The sequence below is a fragment of the Ovis aries genome, chromosome 1, assembly GCF_016772045.2.
Source record: "Ovis aries strain OAR_USU_Benz2616 breed Rambouillet chromosome 1, ARS-UI_Ramb_v3.0, whole genome shotgun sequence".
Lineage (NCBI taxonomy): Eukaryota > Metazoa > Chordata > Mammalia > Artiodactyla > Bovidae > Ovis > Ovis aries.
In genome coordinates, this window is record NC_056054.1 from 186,124,989 (window position 1) to 186,149,775 (window position 24,787).

General features: G+C 42.8%; 1 long non-coding RNA gene across 4 annotated transcripts; it reads right to left on the reverse strand.

Annotated features, from left to right (window-relative positions):
- Positions 1-332: 332 nt before the first annotated feature.
- LOC114118893 (uncharacterized) lies at positions 333-24,380 on the reverse strand. 4 transcript variants are annotated; one of them, XR_009597955.1, is made up of 5 exons: positions 24,163-24,380; positions 14,199-23,661; positions 13,668-13,717; positions 7,822-8,032; positions 333-4,024 (listed from the first exon to the last, which is right to left on the reverse strand). It is a non-coding gene; the product is annotated as an uncharacterized LOC114118893 (long non-coding RNA). The 4 variants fall into 4 exon arrangements; XR_009597954.1 differs by having other exon boundaries at positions 7,822-13,105; XR_006056147.2 differs by having other exon boundaries at positions 13,668-23,661.
- Between the last annotated feature and the right edge of the window lie 407 nt (positions 24,381-24,787).

Sequence of the window (24,787 nt, forward strand, 5' to 3'; positions counted from 1 at the left end):
ATTTCTACATATGTAATTATTATTGTTTTGATGTAAAGAGTTAGCATTCTTATATTTTTATTTTTTTTATTATTATTTTATTTATTTATTTATTTATTTTCATTCTTATATTTTTAACCACATGTTTACCTTTGTCAGTGCTCTTCCATCTGAGACCATTTTCTTTCAACCTGAAGAACTTCTTGGTGTTTCTTTTGGTTTACAGCTGCTGGCATTGAATTCTCCCAGGTTTTGTTTGTCTGGAAACAACTTTACTTAACCTTCATTTTTATTTTTACATCTGTATTGTGGCATGATTTACATGTAATAAAATTCATCCACTTTTAGATGTATAGTTTGATGAATTTTGGTAAATTTTATGTATGCATGTACAGAGTCATCCAGGCAGCCCCCCGCAATCCAGTTTCAGTACACTTTATCACCCACCAAAAGCTCCCTTCTGCAGTCCATTCTTTCCCCTAGAAATGACTAATTTGCTTCAGGTTGTTATAGTTTTGCCTTTTCTAGAAGTTCATATAAATGGAATCATACACTGTGATAATACTTTTGCAACTAGTTTCCTTCATTTAGCATGATGCTCTTGAGATACACGCATCAGTAGTTCATTTCTCTTAATTGTTGAGTAATATTCTATTGCATGGGTATACTATATTTTGATTATTCATTCACTAGATGATGAACATTTGTATTGTTACCATTTGTGGTTATTATGAATGTTTATGCTATATTCATATACAAGTTGTGTGAGTACGTAGCTTTACTTTTATTAGGTAAATATCTAGGAATGAAAAGGTTGGACTGTATGGTACTTACATGCAGTGCCAAACTGATTTTTGAAGTGGCTATGCCATTTTGCATTCCTGCTTATAATGTATGAAAACCAGTTTCTCCATATTCACCCAGGCCTAATATCATCAGTCTCTTTAATTTCAGTTACCCCTCTGGCATCTTTTCATGGGCTTGTGGACCATTAGCATATTTTCTTTGGTAAAATGTTTGCTTAGATCTTTTGTGTTTTTGTGAAGTCTTGAGAGTTATATATTCTGAATACAAGTCCTTTATCATATACATATTTTGTTTTGCAAATATTTTCTTTCTACCTGCAGTTTACCTTTTCATTTTCTTAATGCTGTCTTCTGATATTAGTATGGTGGGTTATACTGAATGATTTTGAAATATTGAACTAACATAACATTTCCAGGATAAGTGCTCTTGATTGTGGTATATTATTCTTTTTAAACATTACAGGATTCAGTTTGCTGATATCTTGTGGGAATTTCTGTGTTTCTAAGTTATATTAGTCTGCAGTTTTCTTTCCAAGTATTATCTTTATCTGATTTTAGTATCTGGGTAAAGCTGTCCTCATAAAGTAAGTTGGGAAGTGTTCCATCCTCTTATATTTTCTGGAAGAAATTGTGTAGAAATAATGTTATTTATTTTTTAACCATTTGGCAAATGAAACCAAGTGAAGCAGTGAAATCATATGGGCTTGTAGCTTTCTTTTTTTGAAAGATTTTAAACCATGAATTCAATCTCTTTAATATCTATTAACTCTTTAGTATATATCATAGTAATTTTCAAGAAATTAGTATATTTAATGAAAGTTGTTGATTTTTTGTGTGTAGAGTTGTTCTTTATAGTATCACCTTAATATTCTTTTAATGTCTGTAAGGTTTATAGTCATTTTCTCTTTCATTTCAGATACTGGCAAGCCCTGCCCACTGCTTCACACACCCCTCTGTCTCCCTCTCTTTCTGGCTAAAGATTTATCCGTTTTATTGTTTTTTGCTTCACGATAGTTTTCTAATGGGTTTCTGTTTTAAATTTCATTGCTTTTTCTCTTCTCTTTATTTTTCCATCCTTCTGCTGTTTGGGGTTGATATGGCTCATCTTATCAAGGCTCACCTTTCTCAAGGTGGAAGTTTAGATTATTGATTTGAGAACTTTTTTCTTTGCCAATATAAACATCTAATGCTATAAATATCTCTCTAAGCAATGCTTTAACTGCACCCACAAATTTTGATGTGTTGTATTTTCATTTTTGTTCAGCTCTAGATATTGTCTTGGAGAAGGAAATGGCAACCCACTCCAGTGTTCTTGCCTGGAGAATCCCAGGGACGGGGGAGCCTGGTGGGCTGCCATCTATAGGCTGCCGACACAGAGTCGGACATGACTGAAGAGGCTTAGAAGCAGCAGCAGCAGATATTGTCTAATTTTTGCTTTAGAAAGTATTTTTAATAATTCAAAAAGAGAAGAGCATTTTTACCTATGTACTTATTTTTGTTGCTCTCTCTTCATTTCTGATATCCCATTTCCTTCTTCTGGTTTTTTTTTTTTGTTTTGTTGTTTTTTTTTTTTCATTCTGAAAGGCTTCCTTTAGCAGTTATTTTGGGGCAGGTCTGTTGGCTCTTAGTTTTCTTTCAGTGAGACTGTCTTTATTTTACCTTTTTTCTTGAAGGCATTTTGCTGGATATAGAATTCTGATTTGACAGTGTTTTTTCTTTTTTTCACTTTAGGGATATTGTTTCACTTTCTTCTGTCCTCCATAGTATCTAATAAGAATTCCACAGTCATTTGAATTATTGTTTGCCTATAAATAATGTGTTATTTTTCTCTGGTCACTTTGCCATTAATTTATAAGTTTGCTTACAATGTGTCTGGGCATAGATTAATTTGGGTTTATCCTGTTGAGGTTTGCTGAGTTTCTTGAGCCTAGAGATTCATGTCTTTCACAAAATTTGGGAACAGGTTAGCCATTATTTCTTCAAATATTTTTTTACACTGCACTTTCATCTTCTCTGGGACTCTGACAACATCAGTGTTAGATCTTCTGGTGTCATTCCATAGATATCTGAAATTCTATTCATTAAGAACAAAAAAACCTTGGGAATTCTCTGGCAGTCCAGTAGTTAGGACTCTGCACTTTCACTGCTGAAGACCTGGGTTCAATTCTTGGTCAGAGAACTAAGATCCCACAAGCTGTGAGGCATGGCACACACACACACACACACACACACAAACAGAACAAAACGAAACCAACTTTCTTCTCTCTGTTGTTCACTTTGGGTAAATTCTTTGGATTGGTTTACAAGTTAATTTACAGTTTCCTCTGCTATTTCTATTCTACTGTTGAGCCCATTCAGCTTTTTTTTTGTCTTATGCTTTTTAAATTCCCCTTTGTTTCTTCCTTTTATCCTCAATTTCTTTGCTGAGACCTTCTAGCTTTTTATATTTTACGAACATTTGCCCTACTTTTTGGATCACTATTATAACAGTTGCTCTTGAAAGTCTTTATTAGATAATTCTTACTTGCATGTCATCTTGGCATTGGCACCTCTTATTTGGCTCTTGCCATGCAAGGTTGAGATTTTCCTGGTTATATGTATGCTGATTATTTTCAGATTGTATCCTGTACATTTTGAATATTATGTTATGGGATTATGGGTATTTGTTTTAACAGATAATTGACCCAGTTGGGTTCAGGTACAAGTTCCAACCAACTTTCTGTGGTTTCAGTGTGATGGCTGATTTCAAAACCTGATTTCAAAACAGTGCTATTCAGATCTGTCTTGCATGTGCACCACCCAGTGGCTAGTTTGAAACCTTGGTGATCTGTCCTGTAGTTCAGTTCTTAGACTTATATGCTCTTTAGGGTCAGCATGGCCATGGGCGTATGCACTTAGAAGTGAGCCCAAGAATTCACAGGCAACTTTATGGGCCTGCTTTCCCAATCCTCTCCCTGGGACGATCTCTTCAGCATTTTTTGGTTACCTGAAATTTTCCAACCAGAGATTTGGAGCTATATTTATTCACTCTGTTGCATCTTTTCTGCAGTTACACTGATGTCCAGGGTCAACCAGCAGGAGGACAGAGAGAAGATAAAAAGCAACAGGAGTCTGTCCTACACAGATGATCACAGCTCCTCTGATCAGAGAGGCAAGTTCCCCTCCCTCAGCATTCAGGATCCTGCAGGTCCAGCTGTCACTACAGGCACTGCCATTGCCATCATGGGCTTTCTCAGGGGCTGGGGTGTGAGAAAACAGAGAAAAGAAGAAAGAGGGCTCTCCTTGACTCTCTGGAGCATTACGAGACCCTTCCCTGCTCTTTGAGCCAGAGCTAGAGGGTTTCTCCTGGAGCTCCCTCTGTGCAGATGCCCACATTCAGGTTTTGTGCTGATTATTGGAGGAAAACGATGATAAACTGTCTACCAATTTGATGGTACTTCAAATTCTAGTCCTCTTCCCCAATTACCAACTACAATTTAATTTTCAGAGTCCTCAAAAATCTGCTCTGTATATTATGTTCAAGTTTTTGTTTGTTTGTTTGTTTTAGCTGCATCCATTGTGGCATATGCAGAATACTCTATTGCACCTGGAATTGGAAAATTCTATCTTGTTTAAGCCACTGAATTACTATTGGGGCTCTGGTTTCTGCAGGTAGGCCTATCCTAAAGTATTAAGCCAATTCCACCATTCCTTTGTTCTTGCACTACACCTATTCTTCAATTCTTCAACCCTGGATCAATCCTAAAACCCACCTATCTGCTCCCTCCACCCAGAATGATGAGCTAGACTTATTCAACTATGTGGGCTGGTGGCCTTTTGCTTGTTAAATATCTCTGCACAGCTCTCCTGTTTTCACAGAAATTGCTTTCTATATTTGTCTTGATGTTCATTTCCAAGGCAAATCATTCAATATCACCATAATCCAAGTCTATGCCCCAACCAGTAATGCTGAAGAAGCTGAAGTTGAATGGTTTTATGAAGACCTACAAGACCTTTTAGAACTAACATCCAAAGAAGATGTCCTTTTCATTATAGGGGACTGGAATGCAAAAGTAGGAAGTCAAGAAACACCTGGAGTAACAGGCAAATTTGGCCTTGGAATATGGAATGAAGCAGGGCAAAGACTAATAGAGTTTTCCCAAGATAATGCACTGGTCATAGCAAACACCCTCTTCCAACAACACAAGAGAAGACTCTACACGTGGACATCACCAGATGGTCAACACCGAAATCAGATTGATTATATTCTTTGCAGCCAAAGATGGAGAAGCTCTATACAGTCAACAAAAACAAGACCAGGAGCTGACTGTGGCTCAGACCATGAACTCCTTATTACCAAATTCAGACTGAAATTGAAGAAAGCAGGGAAAACCGCTAGACCATTCAGGTATGACCTAAATCAAATCCCTTATGATTATACAGTGGAAGTGAGAAATAGATTTAAGGGCCTAGATCTGATAGATAGAGTGCCTGATGAACTATGGAATGAGGTTCATGACATTGTACAGGAGACAGGGATCAAGACCATCCCCATGGAAAAGAAATGCAAAAAGCAAAATGGCTGTCTGGGGAAGCCTTACAAATAGCTGTGAAAAGAAGAGAAGCAAAAAGCCAAGGAGAAAAGGAAAGATATAAGCATCTGAATGCAGAGTTCCAAAAGAATAACAAGGAGAGATAAGAAAGCCTTCCTCAGCAATCAATGCAAAGAAATAGAGGAAAAGAACAGAATGGGAAAGACTAGAGATCTCTTCAAGAAAATTAGAGATACCAAGGGAACATTTCATGCAAAGATGGGCTCGATAAAGGACAGAAATGGTATGGACCTAACAGAAGCAGAAGACATTAAGAAGAGATGGCAAAATACACAGAAGAACTGTACAAAAAGGATCTTCATGACCCGGATAATCACAATGGTGTGATCACTTATCTAGAGCCAGACATCTTGGAATGTGAAGTCAAGTGGGCCTTAGAAAGCATCACTATGAACAAAGCTAGTGGAGGTGGTGGAATTCCAGTGGAGCTATTTCAAACCCTGAAAGATGATGCTGTGAAAGTGCTGCACTCAATATGCCAGCAAATTTGGAAAACTCAGCAGTGGCCACAGGACTGGAAGAGGTCAGTTTTCATTCCAATCCCTAAGAAAGGAAATGCCAAAGAATGCTCAAACTACTGCACAATTGCACTCATCTCACACGCTAGTAAAGTAATGCTCAAAATCCTCCAAGCCAGGCTTCAGCAATATGTGAACCGTGAACTTCCTGATGTTCAAACTGGTTTTAGAAAAGGCAGAGGAACCAGAGATCAAATTGCCAACATCTGCTGGATCATGGAAAAAGCAAGAGAATTCCAGAAAAACATCTATTTCTGCTTTATTGACTATGCCAAAGCCTTTGACTGTGTGGATCACAATAAACTGTGGATAATTCAGAAAGAGATGGGAATACCAGACCACCTGACCTGCCTCTTCAGAAATCTGTATGCAGGCCAGGAAGCAACAGTTAGATCTGGACATGGAACAACAGACTGGTTCCCAATAGGAAAAGGAGTACATCAAGGCTGTATATTGTCACCCTGCTTATTTAACTTATATGCAGAGTACATCATGAGAAACTCTGGACTGGAAGAAACACAAGCTGGAGTCAAGACTGCCGGGAGAAATATCAATAACCTCAGATATGCAGATGACACCACCCTTATGGCATAAAGTTAAGAAGAACTAAAAAGCCTCTTGATGAAAGTAAAAGAGGAGAGTGAAAAAGCTGGCTTAAAGCTCAACATTCAGAAAACGAAGATCATGGCATCTGGTCCCATCACTCCATGGGAAATAGATAGGGAAACAGTGGAAACAGTGTCAGACTTTATTTTTTGGGGCTCCAAAATCACTGCAGATGGTGATTGCAGCCATGAAATTAAAAGATGCTTACTCCTTGGAAGAAAAGTTCTGACCAACCTAGATAGCATATTCAAAAGCAGAGACATTACTTTGCTGACTACGGTCCATCTAGTCAAGGCTGTGGTTTTTCCTGTGGTCATGTATGGATGTGAGAGTTGGACTGTGAAGAAGGCTGAGCGCCGAAGAATTGATGCTTTTGAACTGTGGTGTTGGAGAAGACTCTTGAGAGTCCCTTGGACTGCAAGCAGATCTAACCAGTCCATTCTGAAAGAGATCAACCCTGGGATTTCTTTGGAAGGAATGATGCTAAAGCTGAAACTCCAGTACTTTGGCCACCTGATGCGAAGAGTTGACTCGTTGGAAAAGACTTTGATGCTGGGAGGGATTGGGGGCAGGAGAAGAAGGGGGCGACCGAGGATGAGATGGCTGGATGGCATCACTGACTCGATGAACGCGAGTCTGAGTGAACTCCGGGAGTTGGTGATGGACAGGGAGGCTTGGCATGCTGCGATTCATGGGATCGCAAAGAGTCGAACATGACTGAGCGACTGAACTGAACTGAACCTTTACAGCTATCCTTTCACTCTCTCAGCACATGTCTTTACCTCCTATGTCGTAAAGAAAACCTGGCAGCTTCTTACTGCTCACCTATAGATATGCAATTCCTTCTGTTTTAAATGAAGAGACATCCCTCCTTACACCTTCTGCTGAAGGAGCTAATGCTTCCTGTGCTCTGGATCCTATCTCCTTCTGCCTTCTTGATGTTATCCATAAATTATTATCCCCATTTCTTCCATCTTCCACTTGTTTTCTCCACAGAATCCTATACTTCAGCATATAATGTGGAAAGTCTCTATCTTTTCTTAAATATTGCAAACATCTCCTAATACTCCTCCTGTATTAGTCAGATTAGTTGGATGAGGGTAATCTAACAGTTGTAACAGTATTTAGATCTCTGAGACTAAACACACACACAAATTACTTTTTTACTCATATAAAGTTCCCTGTGGGCTTCCCAGGTGGCACTCGTGGTAAAGAACCCACCTACCAACGTAGGACCAACGTAGGACATGCCAGACACGGGTTCAATCCCTGGGTGAGGAAAATCCCCTGGAGGAGGGCAACCCACTCCAGTATTCTTACCGGGAGAATCCCATGGACAGAGGAGCCTGGTGGGCTATGGTCCACAGGGCCACAGAGTTGGACATGACTGAAGTGACTTAGCATGCGGGCAAAGTTCAGGGTATGTGCTCTTGGTTGGGTGGCTCTCTTGGTAGCTCTCTCTTCTCTGACTCAGGGATCCAGGTTCCTTCCATCTTATGGCATAGCCATCTTCATGAGGTGTTCAGGGCTGCTGCAGCAGGGAAGGCAGTATGAAGTAGGTTCACTTAACCACCTTAGCTTAGAATGCCCTACACACTTTTACTCACATCCCTTTAGCCGCATGGTTCCACCTGAAGAGATCTAGGAAATGTTGACCTTCATGGACCAAATGCCTTCTAACATCATGAATCGCCAGTAGCCAGCCAACTATTTCATCTGTCTCTAGCAGCTCCTTACCTCTAGTCTTACCGTGTATCCATCCACATGGAATCGATCATAGTCTTCTTACCACAGATCTGACTGTACCACTTCTGCATTTAGCACCCAATTACTATCCTGCCAAGTGAATGAAATCCAAACCCTTTATCAAGGTATTCAGTACCATTTGGGCTCTAGCCCTTCCGTCCCTGTCTCATGAGGGCTTGTCTTAGGGATTGTCCCATCACACTGCTTCCAGTCCCCAGTTCCTGGGAACGAGTAACAGTTACTCTCACTTGCCTCTCTACATTAGCACATGCTCTTCCATCTTTCTGAAACATCTCTCTTTGCTGTTATCTGGTGGGAAAATTTCTACCTCTCCTTCACAATGCATTATAAGCATCTTCCTCTGTGAACCTTGTAATCTTTAGTTTTGAATTTAAGAAATTTTTATTTTATACTGGATTAAGTTGGTCAACAATGCTGTGATAGTGTCAGGTGTACAGCAAAGTGATTCAGTTATACATATACACGTCACCTACTCTTTTAAAAGTTCTCTTCCCATTTAGGCTGTTACAGAATATTGAGTAGAGTTCCCTGTGCTATACAGTCGTTGGTTATCCATTTTAAATATAGCACTGTGTACACGTCTATCCCAAACTCCCTAACTATCCCTTCCCCCCACCCTTGGCTTCTGGTAACCATAAGTTTGTTCTCTAAGCAGCACCTTTTTAAAAGTAGAGTTGATCATTTAGTCCCTTTATGCCACAACTGATCATCAGCAAACTCCACAGCAGTACTTATTTCACTGAGTTAAAATCATGTTTTTTACGTATCAGTCTCTCTTCTTTTAAACTGTGAGCTCCTTGATAGCTAGGATCGTGACTTGCTATCTTAGTATCTCCAGTGCCTAAAGCAGTGTCTGTCACATGATGGATGTTTAATAAATGTTCATCTAATGAATATTTAAATGAATGAATAAATGATGTACACTTTGAAATATTTCTTACACTTAAATTTCAATTCAGTGTTTATTCAATATTTAAAAGTTCTTGGAGAAAGCTATGAGCTTGTGCTATGTTTACTGTATCTTCTGTTAATGAAGAAGGATGGACAGTATTACAGCCTTACAGAAATACAGTAACAGAAATTCTTGATTTGGTTAGGGGAGCTTCTTTACAAAAAAGTTAGTGAAAGTGATACAAGAATGAGCTGAAGCTGTAAAGAGGTTAAAGTGACTGATTCTTACTGATGTGGAAATATTACTGAAAGATTCAACTTTCTCTCTCTTTGGGAAGTCAAGGAGCACAGAGAACACTGATAAGGACTGAGAGGATTCAGGTGATTGAGATGAGAAGCTTAAGGAAACATCATTTCAGTCTGTAACGTAAAAACAAATGGTGTGGGGGTCGGGGGACAAGCACACTTCCTTGAGCTTTTCCCTTCTGAACCATGAAAAAACAACTCTACCATAATTAATATACATTTTCAATAAACTGTATTTCATTAATACTTCTTCAAAAATCATTGTTCATCTATGTTATATATACTATCTCTTAATTAACTAGACTGTTCCATTAATCAGCTCATCATTCCATCTCTGACCAGTCTCTATGAGTAGAATTACTATATATTCAAAAACAGTAAATAACAAACAAAATCTCCCCCAACCCAAATATCCTGATGACCATGTTATCTTTTCTGATCCATAGTCAGTTATAATTTGGGTGGTCTCCCGCTTGACTTGTGCTGAAACTGCCACACAGGGCAAGTGGAAGGGAGTCACTGGGAAGCTGGAGTGGGAAAGGAATTTGTAGCTGTTGCTGTTTATTTGCTTAGTCGTGTCTGACTCTTTGGAACTCCATGCACTGTAGCCCGCCAGGCTCCTCTGTCCATGGAATTTTCCAGGCAAGAATACTGGAGTGGGTTGCCATTTCCTTCTCCAGGGACTCTTCCTGACCCAGGGATCAATCCTGTGTCTCCTGCATTGCAGGCAGATTCTTTACCACTGAGCCACTATGGAATATTCTCTATCAAACTGAGATAACGATCAGGAGAACTCTGCCAACTATAGGGATTGGTGCAGAGCAGGAAAGGAGGCTGAGTCTTCATTTTGGACATCAGTTTTGGCCAGATATGGAAGCAACAGTGGGAGGTCTCCCTCTCCATGAATCTGGAAACCAGGGACACAAGGTCACCTTCAGAGTTGAACTATCAATGGTAAAATTCACAGACAATGGCTGTGATTAGTCACCCGTGGGAGTAAATCAAGAGACTGAAATGCATGGACCTCATGAAACTCCAATCAAGGGAGGAAATTTGGATGTAATCAGAGGAAGGCAGGTCCAGAATGTGAATGCCATTGCATAGAAGATAATCAACTGAACTGCCCATCGCCTGGGGGAAGACTGGGTGAAGGTGGGTGAGGGTGTGGGCAGAATGGGAAGCGGTCAGTGTGGACGACAGGAAATAAAAACCCCAAGGCATCTTAAGATGGTAGTGCACACCCGAGCCCTGTGCAGGGCAGAGATTCTGCCTTTTGTGGTTGCTGTGGAACAGGAGTGCCTCTTATCTCTCTACAGTATCCCGTGTGCCCTGTGCTCAGCATCTGTGTTCATTCTGATCCTGGGACTGGCTGCCCTGGGCAGTGGACATAAGCTTTCAGTCCCTGGGAAGAAATGTCTTCCATTATAAATTTCTACTTTGGCTATGAGTAACTTCTTGGATTTGAGTGATTCAAGTGACCTTGGATTCTGGAAACTTCTGGAAACCTGATGAGGATAAACATTGGAATTTGGAAAGTGCTCAGCTCCTCAAGGGGATGCTACAGCAAACCCTGGTGGGCAGCTACAGCCTCCTTCCAAGAATGCACTGACCTCATCTTTAGTCCTTTGCTGCCTTCCATAGACAGTACCACAGTAGCCACTTAGATCAAGGATTCTTAACCCCATCGGAGCCAATGACCTATTTTCAAGTGAATGTTTTGTTAGGTCCTATTTACTATCTGGAATTATTAACCTCCTATATGTGCTTAGTTGCTTAGTAGTGTCAGACTCTTTGGGACACTTTGGACTGTATGTAGCCTGCCAGGCTCCTCGGTCTGTGGGGTTTTTCAGCCAAGAATACTGGAGTGGGTTGTTGCTTCCTTACCTGAGGATCTTCCCAACAGAGACTGAACCCATGTCTCCCGTGTCTCCTGCACAGCAGGCTGGTTCTTTATGCACTGAGCCATCAGGGAAACCTCCTACACACATCTTTCTAAAAGTCAACACAGTGTCCTAATGATGAAGATAAATTATTGATAGAAGAGGAATAATTTATAACTAACTAATATGTATTGGAGTATATTAATATTTAGGGAAGACTAACTAGGAGGTAGAATGAAGCAGTTGCTTTGAAATCTGAGTGAATGTGGCAGAGACTAATGTAATAGAGACATGTTTGCTGCAACTCAAATCACAATAGTGAAATTGCTGGCAGCCAAATGCTTTTCTGAAATTGTGAATACTGTTGGTAAAGTTCTGAACAAACACAGCGCCATCTTCTCTTCCTTTAAAAAGGCTTAAGTGGCATTTACAGAAAAATCAGTGTATATTAAAATATACAAAAGTAACTTGTGTTTCCAAGTAAAATGGAATTGAATTTCACAGCACATAATTACAAGCAGATTGTCCCACACAAATATCCAGTGTGACCTCCGACATTTGCACAGGACACACGACACTTGTTGGTGCACAGTATCAAGTAGCCAGCACCCTTGGTTCCACTCATTAAATGCTACTAGTGCCCCTCCTAATAACTGCGACAATCAAAAGTGCTCCCTAGAGCTTCCAATGCATCTCCTAGAGGCTGGTACCTTTCTTCCTGAGATACACTGATTTATGAGAACAGAAAACAATGAAGTGAAGTTGTTAGTCACTCAGTTGTGTCTGACCCTTTACGACCCCATGGACTGTAACCTGCCAGGCTCCTCTGTTCATGGAATTCTCCAGGGGAGAATACAAGAGTGAGCTGCCATTCCCTTCTCCAGGGGATCTTCCAGACGCAGGGATTGAACCTGGGTCTTCTGCATCTGCAGGCAGATTCTTTACCATGTGAGCTACCAGGGAAGACCCAACTTAAGTGAACAGGAAATGATATGAGTGTCCAATAAGGCAAGTGTGCCTGTCCTATGACACAGTCATTCCATGGCCTGGCACAGCAGGTAACTTCAGCCAGCAGAAAGAAGGGATGAGGATGGGTGAAACTGGGGAGAGTATCTAGTGCTAGAGGAAGAAGCAGAAATACAGGCAGAGCAGTCAGTCAGAATTTATGAAAGGAAACCAGGATAGCAGTTCACCTCTGGGACTTGGGCCAACATACACAGAAGAGTCAACACAGAAAGAACTGTAGCTCTGGAGCCACATAGGTGCCCAGGTTTGCTGTTGGTGCCAAATATTCCAGATCTGGCTGAAGGGGAAGAATTTATGTCAACAGAGGAGCCCAAAAGTAATGACTTAGTTCCTAGAATGTGGGTCTGGGAATGTGACATTTCCAAACCCCTTATGACAGCCTCAGCCAGAAATGACTCAATGTAAGGCATGAGCTTCGGAGAAGGCAATGGCACCCCACTCAGTACTCTTGCCTGGAAAATCCCATGGATGGAGGAGTCTGGTGGGCTGCAGTCCATGGGGTTGCTGAGGGTCGGACACGACTGAGCGACTTCACTTTCACTTTTCACTTTCATGCATTGGAGAAGGAAATGGCAACCCACTCCAGTGTTCTTGCCTGGAGAATCCCAGGGATGGGGGAGCCTGGTGGGCTGCTGTCTATGGGGTTGCACGGAGTCGGACATGACTGAAGCAACTTAGCAGCAGCAGCAGCAGCAGCAGCAAGGCATGAGTTTAAATCTTCTCAAAAATAGCGGCTGAGGAGAAAGCAAATGCAGAAGAGACTAACAGCCGCGGTTTCTCAATGCCACGTGATTGAAGAGGGTATGCTACACAACATTTGATTTCCCTATGTTACAGTGGTTTTTTTGCCCTCACTTGAACGTAAATGAATCAACTCATTCTTCAAACAAACAATACATGTCCAAGAGAACAAGATTTGGGCATTCACAGACCATTCCTCAAACCACCCCCACACCATGTATGTGCTGCTTTCCTGTGGGTGGACATAAAACAGCTGCTTGGAACTCAGACTTGGAGCCCATTTCCAAAAGTGGGGTCATGAAGGCGTGGCCATAAATTGCAACAATGCTTATACTGAATACTGCAATTTACAAGGGTAAGTACATAACTTCGCCTGGAACCCAGACCAAGGACAACTCTTCAACCCCTGCTTTGTGACTCAGGGGCCAAACAATACTCGTAAAAACCACATATTCCCTAAAGACCATCTCAACAGGATGATGCCTCATCTCCTGTGACTGTTCCCAAAGTCCCATCCAAGACAATTATCCAATCTTTGCTCAGGATTCAAATTACCTAATGTTTTTACTTCATTGGATTGAGCAGGCTCCTTTGTACATCAGTTCCTTGAGGGAAAAAAGAAAAGATGCTCTCATTTCAATTCCCACCCTTTCAGAGGTCTTATTACTTCATCTGTCCCACGTTCATTATAGGGGATGGTCATGAGAGCAAATTCAGCTTTACAGTCTTTGATAGAACATATTAGCAAAATTGAGTTTTAAAAAGAGAGAAAGAAATAGCATTCTGTGCATAAAAATAATTTTCCATTTCAGCCTGTAAATTGAAGAAAAAGACTGAAGAAATTATATGCTATTATAAAATATTCAGGAAGATAGCTGGCAGTATTTTTTCTTCTTCCAGAAGCTTTGATCCAATCATGGTTAAGGTATTGCTGAATCATACATGTGAGGTCTCAGCTCATTCTGCTGATCTCTCACTTGTTCTCTGACCCAGATGCCTCCTATTTCCCTTTATACACCCTCCTCCAAGCATATCTCTGTCTCTAGCTTTTGAGCACATGCCTGGGTAGATTTGGGGGTCTCTTACCTTTTGGTTGTTCCCTTGGTGCCATCAATCACGGATTTGATTATCTGGTAGTTCAAGATCTGAGAGGCCACCAGATGTAACTCTGGACAACACACTCTATTAAATGGACGAGTTAATACTCATCTAAATGTATGAGTTACTATATTTCTCTGTGCTTTTTCCTATGTGAATATCTCCTTAGGATTTTCTTCCTGTGTATGAAGGCGAAAGTGTTAGTAACCCAGTCGTGTCTGACTCTTTGCTATCCCATGGACTGTAGCTCATCAGGGTCCTCTGTCCATGGAATTCTCCAGGCAAGAATACTGAAGTGGGTTGCCATTCCCTTCTCCAGGGGATCTTCCTGACCCAGGGATCGAACCGGGGTCTCTTGCAGTGCAGGCGGATTCTTTACCATCTGAGCCACCAGGGAAGCCTCTTCCTGTGTATATCTCAATTTAAAAACTTAAATCCAGATCCACATCCTTATTTAGAAAGCTTTAATCATTCCCTGCTGCCCACAAAATCAGGATCCTCTGTGTTTTTCCCCAACATACCTTTTCAACCAATCAATTCCTCTAGACATAATGAGAGCTGTACAAAGCAGTGGCTGGATATACAGCCTTTGGGCTGGAATGCCAGCTCAGTCACTTAGAGGTTGTATTCTTAGGTGAGTTACTTAAACCCTTCTATGCCCCAGTTTCCTCAACTGCAAAAATGGCTTAATAATAGAAATAATTTGAATTGCAAGAGAATATATGTTAGTTGCTGAGAAAAGAGTCTGATACATGATAAGCATTATCTACTATTATGATTATTATTACTCACTACCCTCAGTACACTTGCATTTTTCTATTTTTGCACTTTTTCTAATAGTTTCTGAAATGCTCATCCCTTCTCTCCAAATTCCTCTAAATTTTTCCCATCCTTTAAAGTCCTTACCAGATTTTCCCTTTTCCATAAACTCCCCTGGCCTGCGTAGTTCACAGTGTCCTCTTCTTTTGTGTGCCAATACACGAAGTATTTCCCCCAGCCATTTTGCGTATGGTCACTTGTTGCTTCACAGCACTTATACTGCTGCCTATGATATAATTCACATATAATTTCACCTGGTCTCCCGAACTGGCCTGTGAGTCCTTTGAAGGTAGGGACTCAGGCCGGTTTTTGTATAAAGCTCAGCACCTGGTAGACTGCCTTCCCGATTGTAGCTCAATAAATATCTGTTTATTTGACTTGATTAATCCGCAGGTTGGACATAAGTCTGCTGGATGCTTCTGGAAGTGGGGAGCCAAACGGAGTGCAGAAGAGTTGGAACCTTGGTTATTCGCTTGTAGAACATTTATGAAGCGCCTGTGTGCAAGGGTCTCTGCTTCCACCTTTCTTCATCTGACAGGGTGTCACCCTCACCACCATGAGGCACCAGGACTGAATGACTAGAGGATGAGATCAGGTGCTGTGTTTGGCCAGAAGGGGCAGCCTCGGCCGCTAGAAAGGCTTTTAGAATAGCAGTTGGAGGGAGGCAGGGACGGGGTTCCCAGTCCTGGCTGTAACATAAACAGTCGCCTAAAGTGACTGATCTCTTAAAAAAGTGAAAGTGAAAGTCACTTTTTGCAAAGAGTCCAACTCTTTGCAACCCCATGGACAACCCCATGGAATTCTCCAGGCCAGAGGAGTGGGTAGACTTTCCCTTCTCCAGGGGATCTTCCCAACTCAGGGATTGAACCCAGGTCTCCTGCATTGCAGGGGAATTCTTTACCAGCTGAGCCACAAAGGAAGCCTTGAACTTTCTTGAACTCTTATGCAAAGACACCTGTCTTGGATCTTGTTGTGAAACTCAAAACTGATGTGAATGCTGTGTATTATGCCATCATACTGATTTTATTTACTTACTTTAATCCAAGTTACACATCTATTTAATAAAAATAGATTTCTATGGCTTGAAAGAAAAAAAGTCTCCTAAAGAGCAGGTGCTTCCACAAGGAAGTTTTGTAAATTCAGATCTTTCTTGCTTGGTTGCTCAGAGTTGCCCCTGGCTGGAGATTTTTGACATCTCAAAGGGCCAGGGTCAGATAAGAAAGACGATCTAACCTGGTATTGGGTCAAGACTTCCAGGTTCTAGTCCAGGCTCTTTTACTAACTTCCTGAGTGACTTGAACACTTATGTCATCACCATGCTCTTAAGTTCCCTCATCTGTAAGTGAGAGTGTTGGATGAATATGTAACCTCTAGGCTGCCTGTTATCTCTAATATTCTATCACCCTAGGAGTGTTCTCTTAGTGAGGTCCTAGGCAGCTACAAGGGGACAGACAGAGACCTCTTTCATCTGGAGTTAAGTGGCCAGTGGAGCTCAACTGAGTCGGTCCCTAGGGTATGGGATGATCTCATTTACTGGGAGTGGTCCTGCTTACAAATCTCAGAATCCTTCTCTTTCTCCACCAAATCTGCGAAAGTAAGGATTTGGCAAATAGGATAATGAGATGTCAGGGTAATAATGAGGCAAAGGTCTTAAGTTGGGGCCATCTCTGTTTATCAAGTCAATTGTCCCCACCTCTGGATTCTCACTGAGTGTTCCCTCCTTGCAGTCCTGAAGAGGGGACTGAAGTCACAGTCACTGATGAGGGTGGAGGTCTAGGGATGTGAAGTAAAATTTCACTGAGGCTTGGTGTCAAGTGTGCACACGTGGTCAGAGAACCCACAGAGGCTGTGGCCTCAGGCCTATTGATTCATTCCCCTGGCCTTCCCATCCCCCTACACTGGCAGAAGGCACTCCTTCCTTTCAGCACCCAGATGTCCTTGGCAGCTTTCCTCAGATGCTCTGGCTACTTTTGCCTCATTACTCCTTTCACTCTCAGCTTTAGCTCAGAGCAGTCCCCCGCCCCGCCCAGTAATTTACCTCCATCCCCCACCTAAGGCAGCCAGTCTGCCGCTTTTACTTACATCATGTCCCTGGGGCATGAGATCACTGAGATCACACAGTCTCTTTGAAACTGTGAGCCCATCCTGTGCCTGGAAAATCTGCTGAGGAGAAAGATATGGCTGCTGCTTTCAGGGGACACTGTGCTGTGTTACAGAACGCAAGGAATAATATGGCAATCACGTAACTATCTTGGGCAGAACTTGTACAAGGATAACAGTTCTGGTAGGACAAGTGGTCAAATGTGGAAACAGACATCTGTCCTGCTTATGTATTTCATAGTCTTACTTTGCTTTCTCTCTCCTGGCAATACAACAGCCCCTGCTAGGTGCTTGGCTCTGTGATGCTTACTGAAGGAATATAGGAGGGAAGAGAAAACACATGGCCTGAACCTCCAAGGAATTTACAGTCTGATCAGAGAAGCAAGGCATTCACACATTTGTGAGTTCATAGAGCGGTTGACAGTAAGAGGACTTTACCTGGAGCCCATGTTGAGTTTAAGCATCTAAAAATCCCAAGTTCATTTTTCTAGTAGATGATCCATAATTACTCGATTTTAAAAGTACACAGGATGACCCCCTCTCCCCCACCAAAAAAATGAATAATTAAGCTCAACTTAAAAGACCTGGGCTGAAGTCCTGGCTTTTCACTTACTGTTTGTGTGATAACAATTATGAAGAATTGATGCTTTTGAACTGTGGTGTTGGAGAAGACTCTTGAGAGTCCCTTGGACTGCAAGGAGATCCAACCAGTCCATCCTAAAGGAGATCAGCCCTGGGATTTCTTTGGAAGGAATGATGCTAAAGCTGAAGCTCCAGTACTTTGGTCACCTCATGTGAAGAGTTGACTCATTGGAAAAGACCCTGATGCTGGGAGGGATTGGGGGCAGGAGGAGAAGGGGACGACAGAGGATGAGATGGCTGGATGGCATCACCGACTCGATGGACATGAGTTTGGGTAAACTCCAGGAGTTGGTGATGGACAGGGAGGCCTGGCATGCTGCCATTCATGGGGTCGCAAAGAGTCAGACACGACTGAGTGACTGAACTGAACTGAAGCTCCTTGATCCTCAGTTTCTCAAACTTGAAAACAGGAAGAATCATTTCTGTCCTACTTATCCCATGGCATGGCTGTTAGGATCAAATGAGATAAGTATGTGAAAGTTCTTTATAAATCATAAAGCATGATACAGGTAAAAGGTATCATTAATGTTTAAAACCCAAACACAAGTCCATACGGAATGACAGAACATAGTTTATTGGAACCTTAGAGGTGTTTGCACAAATGTTCTTCTCTTGCAGATAATGAAATTGAGACCCAGAGAGGTTAAGTGGCCCAGGGACAACAGCTAATCTGGGGCACAGCCAAGACCAGAGGACAGCCCCCTCAGGGCTCTGCCCTGGAACCGCTGGGGGAGCAGCCAGAGTCCAGCGCTTCTCTCTGTGTCTGTGGCCCCTGGGGCCCGGTTTGCTGCAGGCTGGGGCTCTTACTTCCTCAGCGCATGGATGATACTATCTGGCTAACTGTGGATTTTTTTTTACTTCTTCACTCTGCTCAGCTCCAACCCCTGTTTCCAACCCCTACCACTCAGCCGACCCCTGTGAAAATGGTTTCCAAGAGGAGTCTGTTGGAAACAGACTGAGCAGATAACAGCAGCACCAAATAACTGCTGCCTCTCTGGAAGAGACCCAGCAGGAAGGTGGGGACAGCATGTGTGGAAACGTGAGAGCCCTGGTAGCCAGTCCAAACATTGCAGACAAGTTTTGTGAGCAAGAGCTCTCTGAACAACCATTTGCCAAAATAGCGCACATTCTTGTAGGCAAAGATCTAGGCACAAGTTAGGAAACAAATGACACAAGGGTGGCTTGATAGAAGGGGCCTCGGCATATTGGTGAGCGGTGGACCAGAGGGAACTGGGCCTTTTATCTGTTCATTTCTTTGCTAAAAGCCTCTAATGTTACATGCATTCTATTCCTCTCCCAATCTAGAAGAGAACCTGGAGACCAGCTTCTGCAAGTCATGCCCACGTCTATGCTAAATGTCACCTGCAGCACTGTAGGAAACACAGGCTGCTTCTTTCAGTGAAGGCCTCCAGAGGACAGTGCCCAGACAATCTCTGGGACCCACTCTAGTTCAGCTGTTGTCCAGTCTTCAGAAGTGGGCCTCACAATAACCTTAAGATACCACCTTAGCAATTTGTGTTTATTCCTTCTGGCTCCTACCGATTAGAGGTAGGGAATAGCCACTCACCAAGTTCTCCACTTAAAATCATGCTTTGAAATACTTGATCATAATAAATGCATCTCCTTAACCTATACTTATCTAGACCTAATAATTTAAAAAACATTTTATGTACTCACTTGATTATAATCTTCAGTTCATACAATCCCTGCTACCTGACCCCCAGCTCTTCAATCCAGTCCCCTAAAAAAAATAAAAAAACCCACCTCTGCTGTGCTCGCTTCTCCTTTCTAGGCACCCACCACCCTTCCCTTCTTAAGAACCTTTCCATCTTCAATTCACTAACATCTGAACAGCTGCACAAGCACAAAGTGTTTAATTTGGGAGCAGTGTCTGCGGGAAGGAACGCTTTTTAAGTTTTCAAAGTAATGCAGAAGCTTAATTTAGAAAGTCATAGAACAGCCCTCTTGGTTCTGGAAGTCACAGAAATTATGGATTGCACTGCAGAGGCAACCTGCCTGATGATGTTAGCACTTTGCAGCACTGGGTTTTTCTGCAGCAGTTTCATTTTGATTTCTGTCTGGAGACATAGTGGGCCAGTCCAGCTGAAGCATTCACTCCCTTAGGAAGGGGCCTATGTCCTATTCAGCCTCTCTGTGTGGTCAGGGCATAGCAAGGGCAAGCAAGTGGTTAGTGCCTTTAAATGTTGGATTGTATTGCACGTCTCACCCCTACTCCCTACTTTGGTCTTCAACTTGATCCAAACAGGTCTCGAACTAGGAGATGATAATGGTTACCAAATGGTGAGCAGGAAGAGGGATGATCAGATCATATCGCCACCACTTTCCTTGGCTCCAGGAGGCTTAAAGAAAGTTAAAGTGCCAAGATTAAAGAGTCTCATGTCCTACCAGATCAAATGTTAGAACCTGCCTCTCAGGGACGTATAAAATTAGGGTCTGAAAAATAATGAGAACCTGGATAGAACAGGATAGACTTGGACATAGGGTGGATCCTGGGAGATACATCCTAACAAGGGTGTGAGCACAAAATGTAGAAATGGGGTGGACACTTTCCCACCTCCATCTCTACCAATCACAGTCACAGTATCTGGGCCTGGAAATGAGACAGTGCCTGCTGAGCGGTGTTGCCCAGAGCCATCTGCATACTATACATGCTTAGGACTCTCACAGGGCCTCTGTGGAGTCCAGGCAAAGCATCCTTTTGTAAGATACTAGAGGTGCGTCTTGACTGCCATGAGATGTTCTGGAAAGTTAAAACACACACTCAGTTGTATTGCTTGAGTCCCTAGGGCCCAAAAACCCAGAAAAAGAATGCAAACTCTGGGTCCTAAAGGGTGTCAGATACATACAGACTGTGTGATAAGCTAGAGGTCCCCAAGTGTCAGTCTAGAGAGAAAGACAAGAAATTCCCCAAGAGAAAGTCACTGTGAGCAAAAATACTCTGGCAGAGTAGACCAGGTCCAGCCAGAGCACCTGAATATTGGAGGACAAGAGGTTTCAAACAGAGGGCAAGCTGAGTCCTTCCCCATTTTCTCACCTGGAGTCCCTCAACTCCCAATTCTATGAGTTCCAGTGAGTTCTGGGCTGGGTCTTACTTAGGAAAGAACAAACTGTGTCACTAGAGAGAGGTGTAACTATTCTGGACCTGAAAGACCTTGTTAGGCTGCTCAGGGAGGGAGATGACCCCTACAGGTCAGTGGTTTGGGGGGAGGTGGGCAGCAGCTTGGCAGCAGACAATGAACAACAGAGAATTGCAGGCTGGTGAGGGCAGCAGGTCTGCAGGACAGAGACAGATACACACAAAAGACGCGATTGAACTGAAAGTGGTGGCAGAAGTAGCTACTTTTGCTGTACAATATATTTTAATTTTTGTATACAATATATTCAAATTAATTTTTTCTGTGTGTGCCAAATATTGCAGTCTTCAGAGCTCAGTTATAATGGCTTCATCTCCATTTATTTTTTATTAACATTTACTAGGGGCTTCCCAGGCAGCACTAGTGATAAAGAATCCACCTGCAATGCAGGAGACATAAGAGACATGGGTTCGATCCCTGGATAGGACAATCTCCTGGAGGAGGGCATGACAACCCACTTCAGTATTCTTGCCTGGAGAATCCTACAGACAGAGGATCCTGGCAGGCTACGATCCATAGGGTTGTGAAGAAACGGGCATGGGCTGAAGGGACTTGGCACACAGGACACACAGCATTTACTGGGCCTAAGATGATACAGAGAGATAACAAGAAGGAAGCATAGGCAGAAAGATATCTTCAGAGAAGATGGAAATTGCAGAAGAAGATACAGACAAAGAGATACTGAAAGAGTTTGAGAAAAGGAATTAGAAACAGAGGAAGAGAGAAAGCAAGGAGAAAAAGAGAGAGACTTTTTAAGACATCCAGGACCAGTTAGTGTTCCACTAGAAGCTAGCTGCGTCCCCTAGGATGAAAATCAGAAGGGCTCGGATTGAGCCTCCCAGGATTAAGAACCTAAGAGAAACTACAAAGGTTCATTGTTTTGTTTACCCGGAGGTTTTGGCTCCTGGCAACCCGGGCGCTGGGGTTCTGATACACTGCCCGAGCTCCCCCTACTGGCTTCTCTGCAGAATGTCACCATCTGGGTCCAAAGTGGAAGCGGATTACGTAAGTTTTCTCCAGCTTTACCCACCCTTTTCACTTTTTCCTATTTTTAAAATTTATTTCTCAAGTTCTTGGTTCTCCGAAGCTAATACTAGGGCTTGAATTCCCTGACTGATTACAGTGTCCTTACGCCCAATAAGGGCAGTCCTAGAAGACTCCTCCTAAGGAGGGTGCAAGCAGGAGGCTGAGCAAACGTTTATTAAACAAGTGCCACATACAAAGTGCTCTGCAAAGGCCTGAAGGGAACTCATTTGACCTTTAGTCTTCTCGCTTCAAAAGTGACTGCTAGAATTAAAACTGGCCTTCTGGGGTCGGGCTGAGGGCACGCCCCTGTCCAGTTCTGTCCACCAGAACCTGCATTCCAAAGTACGTCCTGAGAAGAGCCCACCAGGGCAACGGTGATGACACCTCCTTCCTCTTTTTTTTCCTTTTCTTTCTCTCTGTCTTCTTCCCTGCATGAAGAGGAAGAACTGCTGTGTGCAAAGCTCCCGGGACAGGAGGGGACATGTCTCCCCAGTGCCAAGCTGATCTTACTAAGAATAACCTTTATCTCTAGGAGGAAAGGCAGAAGACCTGGTTCTCTCTTTCTCTCCACCACTTCCCCTTCAGGTGGATTTTAAAGGGGCAGCACCATCCACTTATAAGAATATACTGAGCTCTGTCTTTCCTAAAGTGCTTAAGTTGTAAGTCACAACGTCTGGAGAGTGGCGATGTGGGAGAAGAGAACTTGAGTCCAGAGGACCAGGTGAGGAGGTGAGGGAGGAGGCAAGAAGGAAATGGAGGGTAAGAGAAAGAACAGGACACAGGGATCTCTGTTACACCCTGAGCCTGGGCTTCTGCTGTCCCAAGCAGACTGAGAGGGGTAGCCAGACCCTTGTGGGGAGGGTTTCCCTGGGGTGGGGAGTGGGGCCCCCTCTATGGCTGTACTTGAGGATCACCTTGGAGGGTGGGACAGATTTCCAGACCTCTGGCCAGGATGTATGCTCACAATAAGGAGCCCTTGTTTCCCCCAGTCCCTCCACTCAGAGGTTAGAAATCCTAAATCTCTAAATATTGTTTTTCTTTCCTAAAAGTGCTGCTTTTCTCTTAACACAGAAAGTATAAATGTTCCAAAACAATAGGTCAGAAGCACAGCATTGTTTTCAAAGACTCCGGAATATCAGAAAGGATTCTCTTCGCTGACTAAAAACTGAACAGATTTGTACAGTGAACTGCATTGCAGAAAGCAGTGAATAGCCCTTAGAAAAACGGAGGCCCTTCTTTAGTCCCCTGCTCTGCCCTTGCCCACTGTTTCTTTCTCTCACCAGCCTCCCCTCCCCCAGCTTCTTCCTTTCCCCTTCTCACTGATTCAGACTTTTGCTCACACTCTCTTGTGGTCTCTGGGCTCTGGCTTCCTTCCCTCCCTTTCATGTCCTCCTGCACGTGCTTGTCTGGGCCAGATTGCCTGGGTGAAAGGAACAGGAAGAAAGGATTGCCATGTCTGCTTGGGATCCCTGATGCCCTGAAGCCTTCTAACAGGGCAAGGGGCACCCCACAGAACATGAGGAGAGTCCGTCTCTGGGTCTTTCTCTACTCACCACTCAGTCTACAAACCACCTCTGGAAAGTTACTGGACAGTTGACAGCCTGTAAATTGCAGTACCTCCTGTCTCGAACAGCCGTTGTCCACTCCTACCATAGGAAAGTGTTTCAGTGACTCAGGAGTCAGTAGGAGCAGAAGGGCCTGGGCAGGCACTGCATAAATACAAATAATGGTTATTTATCACAGATGAGAGTGGCTCATAAATATAACTCGAACTGGCTCAGTCCTGCTACTATTGAATAAAGGAAAAAACCCACAAACATCAAAAAGTAAAAAATAAAAGAGGTATGCTCTGCAGATGTCATTTCTCCATATTGCTATAGCTAAATAAATTATACCAATTTCCAAAATGTTCCTGGAGATTTTATGATTTTATAAGCAGCTCTGTGGTGTGGGGCTGAGCTGCCTATGACCAGCAGAGGGCAGACTTCAGTTATAAACAGGAACCTGCAGTGGGTGGATGGTGGGGAAAGGGCAATTTAGGATTCCAAGGTTGTAAACTGCTTATTCCATGCTACAGATACCATCAGAGATCACAGTCCAAGATCCTTGACAGGCTATGAAGGACTAGATTTCAAGGAATCAGTTATAAGCAGAGAATGACATAACTGGAAATGTTCCTTTGTTTATAAGAAAAGGTTGTTTCCACATACCTCCTCTGGCAGCTGCAAGCTGCTGTTAACTGTGAGTCACTGCAGTGACTTGTCCCAGTCCTCGTCTGCCACAGCCCTTCGGAGCCGCATACTGTTTACAGTGGAGATCTTTGGGCTTTGTGTCTGACTTGGAAAAGCAGGTGCTATTTCCAGGACTTGGTGAAAAAGGTCCTGCTGTTGGTCATTCCCTTTTGTTTAGTGAGCATGGAGAAACCTGCTCCCTGGGAAACAGATAAGTATGAAGACCATTAGAAATGTTTATTTAAGATTGTAGCCAGCCTAGCAACCCCTCTTCTAGATATATCCAAGAGAATTGAAAACATACGTCCATACAAAACACTGGGCAGGAATGTTCATAAGCAGCATTATTCACTATAGCTAAAAAAAGGAGAAACAACCCAAATGTCTATTGACTGATGATTGACTAAGCAAAATGTGGTTTATCCTTACAATGGATTATTCAGTCAAAAAGGGGGGAAGAATTGACATACATTACAACATGGATAAACCTGGAAAACTTCATGCTAATTGACAGAAGCCAGTCACAAAGGACCGCACATTGTTTGAGTCCGTTTGTATGAAAGGTCTGCAATAGGCAAATTCATGCAAACAGAAAATAGATTAG